Below are 22,191 nucleotides of genomic sequence, written 5' to 3' on the forward strand. Positions count from 1 at the left end.
CTCTCTCTCTCTCTCTCTCTCTCTCTTCTCCATTCATTTTTTATTATTATTTTATTTTATTTCTTCTCTTATATTTTATTCCTTGTTTCTTTCTTGAAATCGTCAGTGAGTCTCGTAATAGTTTGTTTAGCATCTAATGAATACTCTCTCTCTCTCTCTCTCTCACTCGTGATCTATTTTCCTCTGCTCTTCTGCAGTCTGTTATTGTTTGGTTAGTCTTTCATAAAGACCAAGTTCCGTTTTCTTTGAATAGCTTATCGTACCCCGTTTTCTCTAATTTCTTCTCGTAGTTTTACTTATTAAAACTGGATATATGGTTGTTATTGCGTCAAATCGTCAATTTAAGATTGGAATTGAATAAATCCTTGGCAATCGAGGTCAAAAATAAGGAAAGTAAATGTGTGAAAAAAAGGTGTAATTTATGTTATATTTCATTTTTAAATAGTATCCCCTTACAATGGCCTACTTTTAATGTTGGGTTTACGCTCATTGTAGAAATTAATTAAGTGCTAATCAAGTGCCAGTAAAATATTGACAATTAAAACGAAAAATATTAAAAGATAACAATGTAAAACGAGAAAAATACTCAGGATAAATAAAACTTTCATTTCTGAATAGCTCTCCTCCCCTGATAGCCTATAATCCCATTTTCTATAGGGCACCGCTGACGCTTTCGTTTTCTTTTCTGAGGAGTAACTTCTTCAAATCCTTCCTCATGATCTTCCCGCTGACCGTCTTCGGAATTGAGTCCACGAACTACCACTCCTCGCAGCTGTTTGAAGAGTCGCTGACTCTGTCTGGGGAGATTGAATTTGACGTTTTATTTAAGCTTGTTACAATTTTATGGAGAGTAACGACGCGAATTTTTCCGTTTGTGAATGAGTAACAGCTTTAGCTGATGGCTCTATGAATTTATAAATAGGTGTGTGTGGATAACTTTTTATTTGGCAGGAGAATATGTTACCCTGAATAATTAACTGATTCTCTCTGTTTCTACCTTACTTTATGTGTATGTACATGTGTGTGTAGTATATATACATATGTATTTTCTGTTTATTATTGACACATAACTAAATATGAAACTATAACAAACAAAAATAAGCAAAACAACATTTAAAGAAAACCAGTTGAAATCTCAATAAACAAACAACCTCGAAAGCTCCAAAGTAACAGGTGATTATATAAAACCCTTAATGAAGGTATCTTCTGACTTTAATTACCAGGTGAATTAATTGCTTCTAAAGACTTATCACCTGCATGATTCGAATGAATGTCATCCATTTTAAGTGACCTTTTCGAATGCTTATTTAGGTAATGGCCGTTTTCACGCCTCCTTTCGAAGGGAGTGTATGTATGTACATACGTATGTGTTTGTTTATAAATATATAGAAACTCCTCTCAAGGTGTAGGGACCTTATATGACATAAACGAGGAGAAGAGACACTTGTATCGACCTCACCTTCGACGTGTTTCATGATTCCCTCGGCCGTCTCCAGAGAGCCCTTCTTCAGGACTACGAAGGCCGTAGGAAGTTCTCCGGCCCTTTCGTCCTCCCGTCCTACCACGGCTGCGTCGATGACGTCAGGGTGTCTCAGAAGGACCCCTTCCAATTCGGCTGGTGCCACCTGCAAGATATATACAGTCCCATGGATTGAGATATTGACACGAACCAATGTCTCGTTGCAACATTTGTGAAATGGGTAAACGAGATATTGATAGGGTTTCAGTCCACAGCTTCTAAGGGGTGAGTTTCATTCTCGTAGCTACATGAATGCTACAGTAACTGTTGTTTCTACATTTCTATAGATGTCCATTCTTGGTGAACATTCTCTCCCCCCCCCCCCCTCCCCCCCCCCCCACCCCCCCCCGCCCTGAACTCGTAAACAGTTGTGATTATAATTATGGCCAGATCGGAGTCTTCATTTATCGATTATTGTCACTGATAGCCCTTTAAGGAAATCAGCAAAAGTCATGCTATATGTAAAAATAAATTAATAAATTGCCAAAAACTGAAATTAATCATAGTAACTATGCTGGTTGCGTCAGTGTATTCCGGAAAGAAAACGGAAATGAGGTTTTGATGGTATAGTTTGAGGTCTGACTACACTATCCACTTGATTTTACAGTTTGGTGTGTTTTGCTGAATAATTAATAATAATATAATGATAATAATAATAATAATAATATAATAATAATAATAATATAATAATAATAATAATAATAATAATAATAATAATAATAATAATAATATAATAATAATAATAATTCTCTTACCTGCAGACCTTTGAACTTGATGAGTTCCTTAAGCCTGTCGACTACGTAAAGGAATCCATCCGGATCGTAATAGCCGACATCCCCTGTCAGGAGCCAGCCGTCTTTGTCGAAGGCCCCGGGAGGTCGCAGTTTCATTCCTTGTGAAAACGAAGACGAGATAATACTTAAATAAATAAATAAGTAAATGGCTAAATGTGTAAATAAATAATTAAAATGTTTAAATTATTCGTTCATTATTCTGATGAGAAATAATTCTTCTTTTCATCTTCAGCTTTTGGGAAAAGAATTGTGTGGTGTGACTGATGGTATCTTTCAATACATATATATATATACATATATATAAAATATATATATATATATATATATTATATATATAATATATATAATATATATATATATATATATATATATATATATATATATTTGTGTGTGTATGCATGTATGTATGTATGATGTATTCACTACTCGCCAACATACTAACTTATTTGTAAATATACAGCTATGCAATCCTGCTAACATATTTATCATGTTTTATTTATTTATTTATTTATTAATTTATTTTTTTTATTTTTTTTGCATTAAAGGGCCCTTTAGAATAATTGGAACACATCAAAAATTTAAGAATTAACACTTAATGCTAGTCTTCAGAATACTTAGTGGCTTCAGATATTGTAGATTTTTTTTTTTTGTTTTCTTAAAGGATTCTTAACCCTTCCAAGTATTCACTGCACTGACCTGTAATATCCAGGTACAATGGTAGGTCCTCTGACACAAATCTCCCCTTCTTGCATAGGACCCAAAGGAGACCTGGTCTTCAGGTCAGCTACCTGCCAGTTTAATAACTATCATTATCACGATTCAAAATGGACAGACTTTTAAGACACAATATGTTAATGAAACATGCCAGTAACATTCGATGCGTACGACAAATGAATATGTACTTTTTGTGACCTTACTTTGACCTGGCATGTGAGGCGTGACCTGACCAACGGAGACCCGCAACCCTGTTTTCCTTCCGGCAACAGATGGTCACAGGAGCGACTGATTCGTCATGCCATACGCCTGCCTGACAGTCAGGTTACCTCCAGTCTGGAAAATTGAAGATGGACTTCAGTTCATTAAGTTAAGATCAGTTTTATTAATGTATAATATCAAAATTATTATGCATGGCAAAGAAAAACCCTTCACTATCTTTCTGCTTCAACTCGACGCTGCAACGAATAAGCAACAAGGAACGCCTGAAACTCCTGCAGGATATCCGTCGCTTCTGAAGAACTCTCACCCTCTTCTGCAGAGCGTCCTGGACGTCGCCGGAGAGTGGGGCGCCCCCGCAGAACATCCCCTTGAGGGAGGTGATGTCGTATTCGTCGACGATGGGCGCTTGGGCCAGGAACAGGACGACCGTAGGGACCGATGCCATGAAGGTTACCTGAGGAAAGGTCGGTTTTTTGGTAAACAATGAGGTAAAAGGTTAGGTAAACATTGAACAATGAGGTAAAGGTTACCTGAGGAAAGGTCTGATTTGGTGAGGATTGAATGTAAACAAAAGATGGAGAGTGTCATGTCCTGAATGAACCGTCAGTGTCACCTGCCTCACCTTTGTAATCCTGTACAACTGGAGGAAAGTCCTTGGGGCGAATTTGGGGATCATGACGGCCGAGTAGTCGTTGATCAGCGACGCAAACATGATGATGAAGCCCAGGGAATGGCAGAAGGGAAGGAACAGGAGGATGACGTCGTCGGGTCCCAGTCCCAGAGTTCGCTTGTCCCTGGAAGGAGTCGAAGGTAAAGTCATAATTTATGACAGTTTTATAGTTTTTTCTGCTTGTCAGCTTCTTGTTTACGACGGCCCACAGAGGTACTACTGTCAGTTAGCCCAGGCCTTTATATATCTTTCTTTCTTTGTACTTTGTGGTTCCTGTTTCCAACTGCCTGACGTCCCTGGAAGACCTTTATTATTGCAACGCCAGTTGAGATTTACAACACTTCCATCTATCATTTGAGCCATATTTGTTCCATAGTCCTAGTGCCTACAAATCCCCTATTGCCACCCAGTTATAGTTTAGGCTATGACCTGGGATTGTCAGTGATGCAAAAAAAAAATAAGTCAATCAATCCAGTTATTGACACCCATTGCCCTTACCCATCAATGTGAAAAGAGAGTATAATTACCTGAATAACGTATATGCAGCAGCTAAATTGGCGTGGGTGACCATCACGCCCTTGGAGACGCCCGTTGTGCCCGAGGAGTAGGGCAGCATTATCAGGTCCTTCTCAGGTTCCACCTGGAAAAAGTTAATAAGATATAAGTGGATGCATATTGGGTCTTCCTAAGACTTTATGATCATACAGGCCTAGCACCGTGAATTGTAATGTTACCAAAGCATGAAAACTGCGATTACAGGTATGAATCCTTTCGCCGGTACTTCTGTCTTCAAGAATTCCATGAATTCCCTCCAGGGATTCATCCAGGGATCCTTCCAGTTTCCTTTCTCAGTTGGTCAAAGAGTTGTTGATCTTTAACAACCATCATTAGTGATCTCTCCAACCAAATTGATCCCATCCATAGCCCCCCTCCCCAGGTCTCTTTAGCTTCATACAAACCTGCGTGTGGGGGAGGTAGAGGTCGCCTGGATCTTCCAGTAATTCCTGAAACGATGAACATCCCTGGACATCTTTCCCTAGGGTGAAGATCGCCTTGATACCTCCTACTCTTTCGCTTGAGGCTTTTCGCCTTTTCTTCTGGTCCCTCTCCGGCCACGATCCAGGAGGCTCCTGAATTCCTCAGTAGGGGTTCAAGATCAGCTGTGATGGAAAAACAGAATTGATTGATATATTCCTTATGTATGTATGTATGTATGTACTCTCGGCCAAAAAACTGGTGGCAGAGTTTTCATAATTTTTCGTTCACCTGCTGACGCACGCGATTCATGCCATTATTTATCTATTGTTCTGTTCAAAGATGTAAGAAAACATATGTAATGACGTTAAAAACAGTCACTAATATCTTTAGAACATTATGTTATGTTATTGTATAGAACTATTTTCCAATTAGCAAAATTGACGTGAACGAAACGAAGTGATAAAAAACGTCATATCACAACCACTGATATTCATTACCAAATAGATAGGAGACACCTATCACTAGTACTATCGCATAAACATAGTCCTTACATTTTCATTTCAATATTTAGTTGAAGGTAGTTGAACTATTCCATTTGTTATCTTTTACAGAAAACATTGGAATCTCACAAAATGCTATCAAATTTTAAAACAAAAAGAAAAAAAAAACGATAACCTAAGAGTGTGAACCATGCGACCTCACTCTATTGCTTTTGATGTCGTTATGCGCAAGGGAATCTAATGTCAATGTGTCATTTATCGGTCTAAGAAACATCCCTCGATGAGCGAGAGACAATTATTGCACTTCATTTTCCACGCTCTCTTCTACATCTCAGGCGACTCGATCCGACTTCTCGCTACGAACTCCATCGCGTGAAAGCATTACCAATGATAACAGTTATTTTAAAAATTCCCGCACCGACAACGGACGCCAATAAAATGCATGTTTATAAAATGTTTTCTGTTAAAAGAAACTTTATCTTTCATTCCCCAAAATATGTGCATACTCTCGTGTTTACACCCTTTATGATTGTTGTAGCCGTCAAAGAGCAACCCTTGATTAAAGCAGTAGGTTTTTCTTGAAAAAAGAAAAAAAAATTATGAAATATACTTAAAACGAGAACATCACCTTTCATATTTCTTATCCTTTCAGCTACTTATAATATGCTTACGGTAGTAGGTCTAGGTATACATATGATACTAATTTTAATTAATTTCTATTCAGAAGAAATGAATAGCTACAGAAAGATCAACCTAAGAAACTTTAATGAACGTAAGTCTTTCTTAATGTATTCGTCAGTTTTGACTCCTGCAGCTTTCCAACGTGTCCAAATGAAACAGGATGATATGCAAGGAATTCGATAAAAAATAAAAGACTGAATTATATTCGTTTGATTTTTTATGATTGCTTTTTGACTTTGAATAGCTAGGTCTGAGTAAATTATGTTAAGCAATTCTGAAAAGGATAAGAAGAAAGGCGAACATGGCTAAGAAAACAAGAATAACGAGAATAATCAAATAAAGCAGATTAATATAAATATTGTCGATTTAAATATTCATTCATATTACAGTATCCTGAGAGAGTATACTGCTGAAAAGAGACCTAGGCTGATCATGTTGTGAAAATCAGAAGTCCAATTTAGGCCCACTGTGTCATGCAAATTATTTTATTGATCAAAGGACAAAATTATTTAATTAAACATCATTTCAAAGAATGTTAACGCCTTGATATATTTATTTCATTATTTATTGGCCTGTAGGAGACGAAATGACAACACCCCACCCAATGCAGTAAGATACGTTGAGTCAAGACTCTAGCGTCAGCAAAGCCAACTTCAAAATGCTTAGGTATGTTGTCACGAAGCTAGAGTTGAGAATAAAATTAGAAATCTTGGACCTATCGGTATATACTTTCCTTACTTTGCAAAATAATTATCTTTAATGCGTTGAATAAGTCTACTCAATTCTAATGTAATTTATTTCAAGTATAGCACCTTTGAAAGGACATGTTATGTATTGTTAAGTAAATAATCTGGCACCTACATATGGCAATATTTCCATAACGAACAATGATTAAGACTACGCCAATTCTTCGTTGGCCGCAGTACTAGTATTTATGTAATTAGGCAAGATATAGGCCAGTTAACTTTTAAATTCGTCAATTATATTCTTGACAGTTATCAACTTCTTCGGAGAACATGTGCTAATTTGTGATGGATTTAGGGTAAATTATTAATGATATTTCTTATCTAGCACACAACATGCAACACTTCACACACCTTCCAAGGTTAGCTGAAAAACAATTAGTCTTACCAAACAAAACATAAAAAACAAAAAATCTTTCGCTCGTTTGATGACAAAACGTCATCCCACCTATATATCACAAAGACAATAGAGCCAGAGTGTGTACCCTCATAACCGACCTTCATTATACCCAGGGCTGAGAGGTGCCATCACACCCCCGTTGAGGGCAGTGGCCAAGAACACTGCCGGGTAGTTCATGTCATTGAGCGCTATGATGCACAACACCTCCCCTTGAAGGAACCCTCTCCTTCTCAGACCAGAAGCCACTCTCAGGGAGCGCCGATGGAGGGCCGCTGAAGTCAGGTGCTCGCCGGTGACACCGTCCGTCTAGGGGAGAAATAGATCATGAATGCAATGAGTTTGTGCGAACATGGCGTAGCCGTTTGACAGGCAAATCCTGCCTTGTTCTACTGCTAACACTACTACTATAGTAGAACGTGCAGGGGAGCCCTTTCAAAGGCAAATCCCGCATACTACCACTACTAATCCTTAACCTCATTACTGGCACTGTGGACAAACTAAGAAAAAAAGGTTTGTGACCTAAATATCAGTTTGGTGAGTAAATAATTAGATTTTGAAGGTTCTAGGCCTACGCTGTTGTCAACAGAGACTCTCGAATATTCAATTTTACAAAGCTGAGTCCCTTGATGGATCGCTTTCCTCGTAGAGTGAAAATATAATCCACAAAAAGAAGAACAGGAAGTGAGAGTCCTATTTTGTTGATTCGCCCAAACTTACCAGAGCAATTTTATTCCCATTTTCTTCAAGCCTCTTCATGATGTGCATGGCTATAGATCCTTGAGGAATCTCGGGCGAGGAGTCCTGGAAAGGACACCTAACCACTCCTTCGGGTCCTACAACGCATCCTGTAACATGAGGAAGTAATATGTATAGATTTTTTTTTAGAAATATTTCCTTTTAAGTCGAGATAATCTGCCTTGAATTTTATCTATTTCATTTTATTCTCAGCATTTGAGAGTTATCTGTCATTTTCTATTTTACTATTGCGAATTACTCTCTCTCTCTCTCTCTCTCTCTCTCCTCTCTCTCTCTCTCTCTCTCTCTCTCTCTCTCTCCATGTAACTAAAAAGAATTTTTTTCTTTCTTTTTAAAGGTCTACATGATTAACAGAATACTTCCTCCTCTCTCTCTCTCTCTCTCTCCTCTCTCTCTCTCTCTCTCTCTCTCTCTCTCAAATCTCTCACTCATCTCAAAACATCCAATAACCCTAACACTATAGTTCAGTTGAGGGATAATTTATTTCAGACACCATACCTTTTAAGGGAGCCATCTATGGTAAGATTGATTATATTATAACTGCCTAAGGTCCCTTTTATCGTAGGATTTGCTTTCGTTATTTCATTATCCTCTTGGCGACGGATTCCGAAACGCCCCTGTAGTACCTGGACAGGAAAACCTTTTCGTGAATGAAATAATGTACCTGGAAATAGATAAAGACGACGATTCTTTACAAGAGGAGCAAAATATAAATATACAAGGCATAATGCGACCTCCAATTTATATGCTGTTTTATTAGAAATGATTGTTCTGTGCTGTTTAACATGTACATTATTTTTATTTTTTTACAGTGTCATTCTAATAGATAAATCATAAGTATCCTATCCTTGAATTCCTGTAACCTTTAACTCGACGTGAAACACCTTTTCCAGACCTTTTATAGACCTTGAAATGCCTTTTCCAGACCTTTTTTAGGCTTTTCCAGACTTTTTTTAGCTTTTCCAGACCTTTTTTAGGCTTTTCAGACATTTAATTAAGGCTTTTCCAGACCTTTTTTAGGCTTTTCCAGACTTTTCTTTTCCAGACCTTTTTGAGGCTTTTCCCAGACCTTTTGAGGCTTTTCCAGACCTTTTTCAGGCTTTTCCAGACCTTTTCAGGCTTTTCCAGACCTTTTTCAGGCTTTTCCAGACCTTTTTAGGCTTTTCCAGACCTTTTTTTAGGCCTTTCCAGACCTTTTTAGGCTTTTCCAGACCTTTTTTAGGCTTTTCCAGACCTTTTTCAGGCTTTTCCAGACCTTTTTAGGCTTTTCCAGACCTTTTTTAGGCTTTTCCAGACCTTTTTTAGGCTTTTCCAGACCTTTTTTAGGATTTTCCAGACCTTTTTTTTAGGCTTTTCCAGACCTTTTTTAGACTTTTCCAGACCTTTTTTAGGCTTTTCCAGACATATTTTAGGCTTTTCCAGAACTTTTTTAAGCTTTCCATAGGACTTTCCTACCCCCAACAGCAACAACAAAGTAATTTGTAGGCTTACTCCCCGAGCAAGCGAAAATGATTACAAAACGTCCAGAAATTTAATGTTCTAGAGAGATCTCAATATACCCCGACATGGGCTGGTCACACCTGTCCCCATCCGTACCCCCTGAATCGTACCTGGCCCACCGAGAATTGGGTTTGGCTACCTGACCAGTTCAGTCTCTCCTTTTACCTGTGACATTTCGAAAATACAGTTAAACATTTTTATCAAATTTGAACAAACGATTTTTAATATTTTTTTACTGTGAATACGGAAAGAGTATCTTGCATTTGTATGTAAAGGATTGTATGTATGTGAATTTGTTCAATATGAATTATCTAAATGCAACGGGACTAGTGTTTTAGAGGAGAGAGAGAGAGAGAGAGAGGGGGGGGGGGTTTGAGAGAGAGAGAGAGAGAGAGAGGAGAGAGAGAGAGAGAGAGAGAGAGAGAGAGAGAGAGAGAGAGAGAGAGAGAGAGAGAGAGAGAGAGAGAGAGAGAGAGAGGTTTTTCAACCAGTGAAAATTCTAGGAATTTTCTGTTATTTATTTTTACAAGAAAATTCATCAGGAAGTTGGATGATGTATACATGGTATGTCCCTGATATATGTATGGTATGCATGTATGCCTCCATGTATGTATGTAATCAAACAAGACATAGGCCTATCCAACAACACACCAAAACAGCCAATCAAAGTTCATCATGATATTCAAACACAACACCTCCCATCCCTCCATCACTATCATTTCCAATATCACTGATAACAGTATTGATAGTATTACACTTAATGGTTCTCTGATAGTAACCGTCGCCCCCAGGCAGGGGCCTACCAAAATTGGGAGACCTCTGTGGTTCCTGATTATCTTGTTTGCCTTGTCCACGTGATTAGACGGCTTTGTGCCACCTGGTGTCCGTGTGAGATACTATACATAAGAGGAGTATGGTTGCGTAAATTCAAGATTTGGAACTGGAATGTAAAATTAGGGTCTAAGGCCAAATGCTGGAACCTATGAAGTCATTCAGCACTGAAAATAATGATGAAATTATTATTATTTATTTTTAAATTATGGCGTCTATCAGTCATCCTATTCGACTGGGTGGCTTATATAGTGTGGAGTTCCGGGTTGTATCCTGCCTCCTTATAGGAGTCCATCACTTTTCTCACGAAGTGAGCACTGTTTCTAGTAGCACACCCTGAGGATGTCGTGTAACTACAATTCAAAAGCTTAAGCAAAGATACAGTGCATTACTACCTTGATGCATTTGAATACATTTTCAATCCATTTATTTATCTTTTTTTTTTTTTTTTTTTTTTTTTTTTTTTTGATAAGTGGCATCTCTCCTTTCCGTATCTCTCTTTATCTTCTCTCGCTTTCTAATGAGCACCATATATTCTACGAAAGCTGGAAATTCAAGTACCTTATGCCCCTGAGGTGGGCTTGTTCCATATGAATAGGGTTGTCATCTCCTGAATAATGATAATTATAATTTTGACGCTGGATCCTGATTCCACCGGTAACGTAAGCGGCGATAGTTGTAGCTGTTTTAGAGAACCAGATATCGACTTGTCTTCTACTTGAGTATACCAATCCAGTTTCGTTCTGTGTTTCTGGTTTGTCTCTACGTCATTCACTCGCCCTTGACGGTTCTTCATTAAAGATTCGCCACTCGTTGTTCGATTCGAGTGAATTAATTTCGGCCTGGTCTACCGAATTCGTTCTAGGGTACGAAATGCGCAGCCCTCTCTACCCCGGTACTCGTTCTTATGAGACTCTATGCTGCTTCCTGGGTTTAAATACGACTTTCTTGGCGATTGTATCAATTTTTTCGGAAGAAAGTCCTCACGTCCTACAACGTCCCTTGCTTTCGTTCGTCTCTTCGACGAGCTAGTATTGTTTTAGACACAGTGGTACAAATGGAAAGACACGAATGCATCACAGGCACTAGACTCTGGACCCTTTTTGAAACCTGTTTTGTTGGTTTTGGTATTTTGACAAAGCGGCTTGGGAAACCATCTTTGAAATCTTTGTAATTATTTATTAATTGAAGTTTATTTACTGTTTCATTAATTTGATTCTCATCTATTTGTAGGGACAAGGTTACTGACCTCTTGGTTGCAACGGTGCAATGACTCTACGTATTATTACCGATGCTTTTCATAATGCAAACAGTCTCTGTTGTTAGTGACCTTTCCTTGGGTGTAAATCCCCCCCTCCCCCACAGCCCCTTTCACATAGGGAGAAAACAAAACTGATAATATTCGGCAAGGACAGATTGTCTGCATATTTTCTTGTGTGGTGGAGAGAGAGAGAGAGAGAGAGAGAGAGAGAAAGAGAGAGAGAGAGAGAGAGATAGTAGCATAAAAACTGGACCCATGCACTCCTCTAGTCCTCCCCCCACCCACCACCTCCTCCGGCCCCCACCCCCCCCCCCACCCCCACCCCCCCTGCGCCCCGAATAGTTAGTTTGTAACTCTGACTCCACCGATGTTTACGATATTCCCGTGATGAATTTTGCTGTTTTTTGTCGTGCTTACACTGATTACAAGACCTACAAAGATCGTGACTTTGTCTGTGTGGTTTTTTTGCCAGATCCTGTTCCATTCAGCATCCTTCATCTTTTGAATGTTTCTTCTCTAAAAAAGATAAGTTGTTGAAATAAATAAGCTGCCGACTCTGAACCTCCTGACACCGCCGAAGACTGACTGCCTGGCCCCGGGGAAGCAGTAGCTATACCTTCCCCCCCCCCCCCCCCCACCCCCCCCCCCCCCCCCCCCCACCCACCATGCTTGGATCCTACACATATATAGGCTTAACTTCCTTGCGTATGGCTGGTGTTTATAGGCGTCCCACTAGTCCAGGAATAATAAAGTGAGGATTATCGTCCTTTCCTTACGAAACTGGAGAGCATATCAGGTTTCCTAAGGACAAAGATTTCAGTTGTCTTAGGTTTATTTCCTCTGACTTATCGACAGCACACAGGCATTTATAATAATAATAATAATAATAATAATAATAATAATAATAATAATAATAATAATAATAATAATAATCCCTGAAAAGGAATCTAGAAAAACTAGAGGCTGAAGTAGCTCCAGGACTCATGCAGAAGAGTGTGATCCTAGAAACGGCACACATAGTAAGAAAATGATGGACTCCTAATGAGGCGGGATGCAACCCGGAACCCACACTATAAAAGAGAAAAAAATTAACTAATAATAATAATAATATAATAATAATAATAATAATAATAATAATAATATAATAATAATAATAATAATAATAATAATAATGATAATAATAATAATAATAAGAGATTGCTTCCAGCCACCTTTGGTAGTATTCTCAATGAGAAACTAGTCTCTCAAGATTCATAAGGAGAGCTATATAATCCAGTTTAATTCTCCGGGCTGACGGAGAGGAGATTCAAAAGTCAAATAAATGTTAAGGATAACCACCCCTTCCCCCACCCCCACCTCCCCCTTCTTACCATTGCCCATTCAGCATGAGAATTGTCGATTAATTAGGTGATCAGCAGGAAAATATATATATAATTATTCCAAGCCTTATTGGCATTTTTTTTTTCAAATTCGCTGCATCGACAAATTTATTATTATCATTTTTTCTATCATAGTCATCCTATTCGACTTGATAGCTATTATATTTTTATTTTTTTTTTTTTTTTGTGGGGGGATCTATCACAGCCCTCCAATTCGACTGGGTGGTATTTATAGAGTGGGGTTCCGGGTTGCATCCTGCCTCCTTAGGAGTCCATCACTTTTCTTACTATGGGCGCCGTTTCTAGGATCACACTCTTCTGCATGAGTCCTGGAGCTACTTCAGCCTCTAGTTTTTCCAGATTCCTTTTGAGGGATCTTGGGATCGTGTCTAGTGTTCCTATGATTATGGGTACAATTTCCACTGGTATATCCCATATCCTTCTTATTTCTATTTTCAGGTCTTGATACTTATCCATTTTTTCCCTCTCTTTCTCTTCAACTCTGGTGTCCCATGGTATGGCGACATCAATGAATGATACCTTCTTCTTGATTTTGTCAATCAACGTCACGTCTGGTCTGTTTGCACGTATCACCCTATCTGTTCTGATACCATAGTCCCAGAGGATCTTTGCCTGATCGTTTTCCATCACTCCTTCAGGTTGGTGGTAGCTGGTGTTTCTTGCACAGGCTCCAGTGGAGGGCTTATATTATTATTATTATTATTATTATTATTATTATTATTATTATTATTATTATTATTATCCTACCTTGACACAGAAGCTGCTGTCTTTATCTTACGGTCCTGTCCAGACTATTTAAGATGCCTACGCGGGACCTTCGGCCCGCTTTAATTCCTCAGAGTTGCCCAATTGTCAAATTAATCAGGTACCAACTAGGCTACTTCTCCGCTTCGCCTCCTGCGCTACGTAGATTCCAAGTATCTTTAATTCTCGTACTTTATTTCACTCTTATTTTCCTTCTAGGCGCCATTTCAAGAAGCACACTGCATTATTAGTTTGCGTTTCGTCAGAGCTAGGTGGACCCAGGTAGAGGATAGGTCTACTCATGTAGAGAATAGGTCCACCTACGTAGAGGATAGGCCCGCCCAGGTAGAGACTAGGTCCACCCATGTAGAGAATAGGTCGCCCCAGGTAGATAATCGGTCAACCCAGATAAGAAAGAAAGTATCTCGGACAATCTGGGAAGGGACTGGACACCAGAATTAAAAAACACAGATATAGTGTGAGAACAGAACAAATATCGAATGCTTTGATTTTACACATTAATAATTTTAATCACATGATTCATTGGGAGGGGGCAAAAGTTGTTTTATATTGTAATAATATAACTCGTAGGAATATTATTAAATCTGCTTTTATCAAATATCACAGTGACTTAATGAATGTAAGCCAGGTTATGCACAAACTGGATCCATTTGTTGTTAACGAGATTTGTAGGGTTGTTTCTTTTTAATCACCTGTTGAGCTGTTCTGTACCTGCTGTTCTGGTTTTAACCGGACTGAATACTTGTTTTTCAATTTTTTCAGTTTTTATGTTTACTTTGTTAGATGTTCTCTGTGTTTTTAGCATTGTACCTCGAAAATGTGTTGAAATAACACGGAAGCGCTCGGTACTCCTTCTTTTATTTCTCCTGTGGCCTTAGGTAAATATATTGTCACACGCTATTTAGTGACATATAAGCATTATGGAGACCACTCGCAGTTTCTTCGACTTTCGACGTCTGTTTCCTGTTCTGATGCCGCTGGTGTATGGTTTTCGCTCTGCCTTGATCGCCCCCCCCCCCCCCCCCCCCCCCCCCCCCTTACCACAGAAACTTCGCCTTTATTTCCTCAGCAGGTGCTTAGAAGAACAAGTCCTTCCACGATCTATGCTGCCAAGGAGACTCCTTCAGTTTGGTGACCTACCTTTTGAGTCGTTCCATCGTATTATTTTGTTGCAGAACATCGAGATTAAGAGAATCGAAGTCAGAGAGGCCTACAGAAATTCGAGGAGGAAGAAACGAAACCTATCCAATGCCATACCAGATGATTGGAAGCAAATTATTTTCGACCATTGCTACAGAAGACTACGCTATAGAAGGAGAAAGCTGGAAAAGAACCTCAACCATAAATTATATCTGTTAATTGATAGTAGTAAATGGACACGTGATGCTAATTCGGATTTTGTAATTAATTTATCTGATTACAATCTTGATGAGTCAACCTTACCTGCTTTCGGGTATGGTCGGAGTTTTTCTGTAACACCCACTACGCATGACTATGTTAGTATATCTGAAGCCTTTCGTAATTTAGAAAAATTTGTTAATATATCTGATGACAATCTTAATCTTGTTAAAGGTTTTATCTATGGTGTAAATTCATTCCCCTCCTATTCAAATGTACCATTAAGATTCTTAAAAGTGTACAAAAAACTGAAAAACAATGACGAGCTTCATTTTACGAAAGCTGATAAATCTAACGCAATGGTTATTCTAAATAAGCAAGATTACAAAGACATGACTATGTTAGTATATCTGAAGCCTTTCGTAATTTAGAAAAATTTGTTAATATATCTGATGACAATCTTAATCTTGTTAAAGGTTTTATCTATGGTGTAAATTCATTCCCCTCCTATTCAAATGTACCATTAAGATTCTTAAAAGTGTACACAAAACTGAAAAACAATGACGAACTCCATTTTACGAAAGCTGATAAATCTAACGCAATGGTTATTCTAAATAAGCAAGATTACAAAGATAAACTGTACCTACTGCTGAGTGATGTTAATACCTATGATCTACTGACATGAAATCCATCTGAACGTGTGCTTTCTCATTTTAATAAGGTCAAAAGTATTTTAAAAAATAATAAAGGTTTGATTAAACAATTTGTAAGGCCCCGTCCACACGGTCGAGCTTTGCTCGACGAACTTTGTTCGATGTGACGTCAGAAGCGGAGAAACTGCGGTCAAGTTTCTGACTTTTCCCGCTGTTTTCTCCGCTTCTGACGTCACATCGGACAAAGTTCGTCGACCAAAGCTCGACCGTGTGGACGGGGCCTAACAATATCTCCAACTTTACCTTACTTGTATGGTCTTGTTAAAACACATAAACCTGGTAACCCCATTAGACCAATTATCAGTTCTGTTGGGTCATGTACTTACAAGCTTTCAAAATGGCTGGTTAAGATTCTTTCACTTTTAGTAGGAAGCATTTCGAATTCTAATATCAAACATAATGTAGATCTGATAGAAAAACTAATAGCACAACTATTAATTTTAAGTTTAAAATGATTAGTTTTGATGTATCTCTGTTTACAAAAGTACCTATAAATAACTTGCTTGAATATTTAGCTGAATTTTTAGATAATTATGATTTACCCTTGTCCACTCAAAATATTTAGAACTAGTTAAACTCTGCATTTGTGATTCTGTTTTTACTTTTGATGACAAATTCTATACACAAAAGTTTGGTATGGCAATGGGAAATCCTCTTTCGCCTGTTTTAAGTAATTTATATATGGAGTTTTTTGAAACAAGATTTTTACCTAATATTTTGCCTTATGGTGTTCTGTGGTTTAGATATGCATACGGCCCCTAACCGAAAATGTAAATGCATTTCTCTTTAAACTGAACAATTTGGTACCTTCCATTAATTTTACTTGTGAAGAAGAACGTGATGGTTGTCTTTAATTTTTGGATGTAAATGTTCACCGTACCCTAAATGGCTTCAAATACTCAGTGTATTGAAAACCTACAAACGTAAATTCATACATTCACTATTATTCTAACCATAGCAATTAAGTTAAGAATGCTACCTTTTCTTCCATGTTTTTAAGAGCCTTACGTATCTGCAGCCCGGAATTTCTTCAGGAAGAGTTTGAAAATATTTTCAACATATCGGAAAAATTAAAATACAAAAAGCACAAAAAAACTTTTTATTCTGTAACTCCGAGAATGGCTTTTAATAATGATAATGTGCTCGTTTTACCATATAATGACCTCTTACGGAGGGTTCCAAGTTTTTGCAAGAATTTTAATATTAGTGTTGTTTTTAGATTTTCAAATACACTGAAAAACATACTAATAAGGAATTCTCCCAAAGTTTCTCAGGCTGCATTTACGGGGTTCCTTGCATGAACTGCAAGTGTTTTTATCTCGGACAATCTGGGAAGGGACTGGACACCAGAATTAAACAACACAGATATAGTGTGAGAACAGGACAAATGTCGAATGCTTTGTTTTTACACATTAATAATTTTAATCACATGATTCATAGGGAGGGGGCAAAAGTTGTTTATATTGTAATAATATAACTCTTAGTGACATATATATATATATATATATATATATATATATATATATATATATTATATATATATATATGTAAATGGGGGGATTTCCCCCCCCATTATTCATAAGGTAAGCGTGAGACACGAGCGGAAGGCAGACCCACACACCGCATTACTCACAGCCTTTCTCTCTCTCTCTCTCTCTCCAAGGAATCTCTCTCTCTCTCTAGCTCTTTCTCTCCATTCTAACAGGTAATGAAAATGAGAGAGTCGCATCATAACATTAATGTTTATTAACAAGAATAAATAAATCAATCAATCAAGTAATCCAGTCTTACAGACCAACTCAAAAAACCCCGTAATGTAACATGTCTGGTCACCAAAAAGTCTACACCCCTCTTGGAATCCTTTGTCCCCCGGCATTCCAGAACCGTCTGTTTCAAAGATACAGAACACATCCCGGTAAGTACACACACAAGATTGACAGACAGAGGTTTAAACATTGGATATCATCACAAAAATGTCAAACAGATAATAAGCCACTCTTTGGCTAAAGCACTTCAACACTTACCCAAACAACCGGACACTTTAAACACTGTTAATAAAAAACTCCCCCGCGCAACGCCACGGCATCTTTGCCTGTGACTTGAAGCCCTCTCAAAATCCCCCCATAGGCTTGGGTATGACACTCTTAACAGAAAGAGGCGCACACGCACATACGAACACACAGTTCGATAGCGCCTCACGGTTCTAGCTGCATCCAGTTTTTCACAAAGGCACTTTGAGAAGAGTTCATAAAACTGTCGTGCATTGACTTGTCGAACTAATCATTTTTATCTCACGCCACCCCCCTAGAATCTCATTGTCAGCTACTCTCAGGTCGTTACCTCTGCACTGTTTCTCCACATTCCATATGTCACTGATAACACATGGACAATATATTATTAATCAAAAACCCTAGGCCTTACATATATACCTATATATTATATATATATATATATATATATATAATATATATATATATATATATATACTATGTATATCTATATATATATATATATATATATATATATATATATATTATATATATATATATATACGTATATATATATATATATATATATATATATATATATATATATATAATAATATATCTATATGTTTTACGGTATATATATATTATATATATATATATTATATAATATATATATATATATATATATATATATATATATATTAACATTTTTCTATTCTGATACGAATACATAACTAAAAGGAATGCAGGTGAAACTTTTCTTTTTGCATCATTGAAAATACATGTAAATGCATCAATAGATACAGATATATAAAACTTGTAATAAATTATTAAACTAAATATAAAATAAATTGCAGAATACTCACGTCGTAATCCTGACTCTTCGTACTGTTCTTGTTTTCTCCCATCCTCCATTGAAGAGTCTTGCATTTTTCCTCTCAACATGACGAGGTACAGGTGGAGGAGGGAGACACGCGCCTTACTGCTGATGGGCCACCGCCCTTCGGCGGCCCCGTGTGCCCTCCGCTGTCGGTACGTCAGGCACACTTCAATAAAAGACCGCATTGTGGTATTTGCTGTCACACTCCCCAGAACCTGCAAAGAGCTATTTTGCAGGTGCGACAGAAGAACGGGTGTCTCTCCTTCTGCCATTCATATGGCACACCCGGCACCGTTTCTGCCTGCGCCCTTGTAGGAGCTCTCCAATGTGTGATCTCCTGGCTGCAGCCGACACACAGGGTCCGCTATCTGACGAGAAGTCATTCTGAGATCGGCGGCAGTCAGCAGGGCGGCGACAGCAGTGGCAGCGTAGCAGGGGCTGGCGCGGCAGCAGGGGCGTCGGCAGCAGGGCAGCGCAGTAGGGGCATCGGCAGCAGGGGCGGCGGCGACAGCAGTGGGAGCAGGCGGTAGCAGGGGCGCGCGCAGCAGGGGCGGCGGCAGCAGGGGTCGCGGCATAGGGGCATCGGCAGCAGGGGCGGCGGCACAGGGTCCTCGGCGCAGGGCGTTAGCAGCGGGGCGGCGGCAGCAGGGGTGTCGGCAGCAGGGGCGGCTGCAGCAGCAGTAGGAGCAGGACGACTGAAGTTGGCCCTCCTAATAGCTGCCCCTTTCCTCTCCTAGGGCAGATCTGTAGCTCGGGGCAGGGGGCCAGTGATGGAAGGCCACTCATCGGGATTAAAGTGGATGAGGCATTCCCGGCTACCTCGAGGAACTGGATGTGGGACAACTCCAGAGATCGGGACTGTTTTACCCACAGTAGAGGATGTAGGGATTCTGGAGGGCCAACTGAAGAATGTATTTGAGGAGTTTCTGTGTCCTTCTCCTGGTTCTCCTGGCAAAGGGATAATACTGGATGAGTTGATCAAAGAGATCAACTCCTCCCATGTGCCTATTGTAGTGCCCAATGACAGTAGTCCGCTCGACACGAAACTCCTCATACATAACTCGGCCCTGCCGACGTGTCTTCTTCCGCTGCACGATCTCCTCTTGGATGGGGTTTATGACTCGTTGTAATCATGGGGACGAGTCGACCCCCTTCCAACAGATGACGAAGACAAGCTCCCTTCCGCTGCCACTCTGTCTCTCCTCTTGCCATGCCCATGTTGCGGATGGCTAGCAAACCTCTTGAGGACATTCAGGCCCCACACACCACCGAATAGGGTACCACTGACTTGCACACTGCTTCATACAGTTCCTGGGTCAGGGATACCGAGTTATAATAATATCCATAAACAGGTGGTATCCTTGGTTACGGAAACGATCCACAAGACTGAACACAGTGTTCACGCAGCGTGGAGAGAACCCGGAATACACCGAAAAGTCCACAACGTATCCAGCGTTGACTCCATAATAAAAAAAAGTTTCACACTCCAATATTTCTTTCAGCTTCTTGGGGTTAATACACTTTAATGCTAAGAACCGTCCTTTGGTAAGGCCATCATCACCTCATTCCAAAAGAAAGGTTCTTGCCAAGGAACCGCGGAAGAATTTTTGCACCGTTTTCATGATGTACTTCCCCAACACTGGGTGCGGACTTAACGATGAGGCGATCGGGTTACTCCGGGGTATTGAGCCTTCAGTTGAAGGCATTGAAATACCTGTCCAACGCCTGGAAACTATCACGGGCATAACGCCGGGCACATTGGGCGTACTTAAAACAAAATTCCGCCTCCAATATTGCCTGACGTCGGCAGCAAGCATTATACCAAAAAAATGTGGAGCCCCAAAAAATGCGCCATGTCGGTGAGGTTGCAGCCCCACCAGCGATATGACAATGTCGTCCGTATTTCGTCACGGCAGTACCAAGCGTAGTCCACCATCTCTGCTACCAGGTATTCCAGCAATTCCCACGTAAAGAACCGCTGAATGAACCCCAGAGCAGTGAGAGGAACAGGTACGGTGAGCCCAGGTGCTGCCGTGAATGGGTGCATGTTAGGGTGGGGTGGGGTCCTCCAACCACCCCTCGTCGCTACTCAGACGACCAACCTTCACCTTGGGCTGGTGCGACGCTCCGACCTTCTACGTGCCCATGCGCGCGCACACGCACATGCTCGGGCACGGTTTCGCACTCAAAACCCCCCCACTGGCCCATCTCCCTCACTTAGGCCCTCGCTTTCTGTGTCGTCATCGGCGACAAAACTAGACGACACGATCTCCTCCTCCTCCTCCTCAGATTCCCCCTCATACGCACTAAAACCACTAAATTCGAGCTCACTTTCGGGATGTGACCCTCAAACGGACATTGGGGGCAAATATTCACCATCACTAACATCTGGAGTGATGTCCTCATCACTAGATGACCAACCGCCATCAAAATGAGGACTTGCGACATGCTTCCAATCGAGCTCTAATAAGTAGTCGTCAATGCCCTTTGGTTGGAGGCCTCCCAAATGCCTACGAATGCCCCTAGGGACACCCCAATACTTCCTAGGGATTACTAAAGGCACACGAGACACACGTTGTGGTCCTAGAGCACTTTCGTCCACACGAGGCAGCACGGAACAGCGTTGAGGTGCAAGGTCATCATGGGTACTTGGTTCCTCGCCAGCATCCAAGTCCAAAATACGTCTTACATGATCCCTCCCGACGGGTAAAACGCGCTTTTCGCGCTCCATACATTGTTGAGACATCTCTATGTACGTCTTGTACCGCCACAAATACTCAAACTCTCGCACAAGTTTGGCAAAACACGATTGCGGCAAAAGATCGCTCTCGGACGACACGTCGCTGATGCTGGCTGATGCGAGAAGGAGGCATTTTGCGCATGTGCACCTGGGTCACGCTTGTAACAATAAAACAACAGCTTTGATCCGTCCCGTGAACTCCTGGCATCCCCCAAGGCGCTTGATTCAAAAGTTTTAGCCTGGTAGGCCTATAAGTATTTTTCCGCGAATTTTTAAATACTTTTTTTATATCGACCGTACGATACGTCCAATCGGCACCCAGCGACTATATTGACGTATAATACGTCCAATCAGCGTTAAAGGGTTAAATCAAAGGAGAAAGGAATCTTTTTATCTTTTTTTTTATTTTTAAAGCAATTAGAAAACTTAACAGGACACCCACTTCATCATTATAAGGAAAAATCTATAAGAAAGGCCTGTGAGAAATAAAAATCCAAATCAATCTTGATTTAGTAATTTCCTTCATCAAAAAAGAGAAAATTGAAGAAAAAATCCTGTTTATCTTTGTTTTTAAGTGCAATTTGAAACTTATCCCATTAAGTTTTTATCTTTAAAAGGAAAAAACCAAAAACCTATGTGAGAAGCCGAAAATCCAATTTATCTATTTTGATACATTTTGTGAGGAATTCCTCTCACAACGATTTTTATTTTCTAATATTTTTGAGTATTCACTTGTTTCCATGCTATTTGTCTTTTATTATAGTTATTAGTGTCTGTCTCATAAGAAATTATTGATTG

General features: G+C 39.6%; 1 pseudogene; it reads right to left on the bottom strand.

The window, feature by feature from the left end:
• Positions 1–756: 756 nt before the first annotated feature.
• On the bottom strand, positions 757–13,797 carry LOC135207747 (probable 4-coumarate--CoA ligase 1; annotated as a pseudogene).
• Positions 13,798–22,191: the final 8,394 nt, after the last annotated feature.

The sequence above is a fragment of the Macrobrachium nipponense genome, chromosome 34, assembly GCF_015104395.2.
Source record: "Macrobrachium nipponense isolate FS-2020 chromosome 34, ASM1510439v2, whole genome shotgun sequence".
NCBI lineage: Eukaryota > Metazoa > Arthropoda > Malacostraca > Decapoda > Palaemonidae > Macrobrachium > Macrobrachium nipponense.